The sequence below is a fragment of the Benincasa hispida genome, chromosome 2, assembly GCF_009727055.1.
Source record: "Benincasa hispida cultivar B227 chromosome 2, ASM972705v1, whole genome shotgun sequence".
NCBI lineage: Eukaryota > Viridiplantae > Streptophyta > Magnoliopsida > Cucurbitales > Cucurbitaceae > Benincasa > Benincasa hispida.
Genome location: NC_052350.1, coordinates 27,691,787 through 27,693,371, shown reverse-complemented (window position 1 = coordinate 27,693,371; position 1,585 = coordinate 27,691,787). Strand labels below are relative to the sequence as shown.

Sequence of the window (1,585 nt, the reverse complement as noted above, 5' to 3'; positions counted from 1 at the left end):
GAAGCATAAAACTGGTCCTAGTGGCTCGATCACAAATTCCGCTTGACAATTGTCTACCTTTACCTGAAACAACAACACGAGAAAGGATGAGTATAAAAATACTCAATAAGTAACCCCACTACTGGGGTCAGGCTAGACATCTATGTCCTATAGATGCCTACCTCTGGTGGAACGCTCTAGTCCTCATGGGACACATATATACATGAAAAACTAATTTCTATCCTACAGTAGTTAAGTATGCCCACTACCCTAGTAAGTCTCGTAGGACCTACAATCTCTGGTGAATTTTGAAGGAAACACAACCCCTGGTGAATCCCGAAGGAAACACAACATCTAGTGGGCATCTAAATAATCAGTAAAGACACTATCACAGTCACAACATCACAAGTATCACAACATGATTCTGTAACATACATATACACCTCAACATCATAGCTCTACAACATGCATATATGCCTCAATATCCTCATATCAAATACAACCTCAATGAATCAAGTATTATCTCATACTAGTATGCAAGTATCTACATACACAAATAAATCTTTCAGATCCTCATACAAGAACATATATCGGCCATACTATACTATCTGTCTATCATGCTATCGTTCTATCATAATATTCATCTATCATGCTAGCATATATCTAGTGTCTGGCCTATGGGAAGTTCCAGTCTTACCTCAAATCGCAAGTCCAAATACTTTCCTCCAAGCAACTACTCGATAATGAAACTCAAATTAAACCTACAACATAAACCCAACATTTAATTCACAAAGGCCTAATTCCACCCATCAATTCATACCATCAACCCCAAAAATGATTTACCTAAAGTGTGGCTTGATCAATGGTCACTTTCAGACTTTGGCTCCAAAAGCTCCACTAAAATCCACAAAGACAAACAACCTCTAATTCTGATGGATAGAGACCTTAAACCTTCGAAATACAATAGTTAAGTCATTACTTAATCCAACCATTAGTGGGTGTCCAAAGATCAACCTCAAGAACCATAAATGTTACCAAATTTCTTGTTGGAAACGAACTCGAACCCGCTAGACAGCCCCTTCAATAGTTTCCCAGACTCAAATCTAAAGCCAAAAATATAATTCAAATAAATTAGAGATCTTACCCAAATTCAAGATTCCGACGAAAACCAAAGCGGACCCGATGCGGTAGGGACGATGGCGACCGGCAGCGGTGCGGTTGGGGCAGTGGCTGGAGCGGCGGATGGTGAGATGAAGCAGATCTGGGCTAGACGGATCTGGTCAGTGGCGGCAGACCCACGATTGACGGATCTGAAGTGCGGCTGACAGATGAGATGACACCCTCGATTGGGCAGTGCAGTAATGAATGGAGGATGGCGGCTCGGGCTGGCACTCACGAACGGAAATGCGAGGAGGCGCAGGCTTCGATTGGGAGTCGTGGCATCGCTTGGCTCCTTCACATGTGAAGGTCGGCGCGGCTTCAACAACGACTGGATGCGAGTGGAACGAGCGGTCGATGGCGCCGGACTCGAGGGTTAGGCAGGGGGGAGAAGAAAAAGGATTTTGTTTTATAATAATAATAATAATAATAATAATAATAATAATAA

The 1,585-nt window shown here is 42.4% G+C and overlaps 1 long non-coding RNA gene across 1 annotated transcript; it reads right to left on the bottom strand.

The window, feature by feature from the left end:
* Positions 1 to 1,546, bottom strand: LOC120071606. Its single transcript, XR_005480298.1, has 4 exons — positions 1,124 to 1,546; positions 823 to 930; positions 677 to 740; positions 1 to 63 (listed from the first exon to the last, which is right to left on the bottom strand). It is a non-coding gene; the product is annotated as an uncharacterized LOC120071606 (long non-coding RNA).
* Between the last annotated feature and the right edge of the window lie 39 nt (positions 1,547 to 1,585).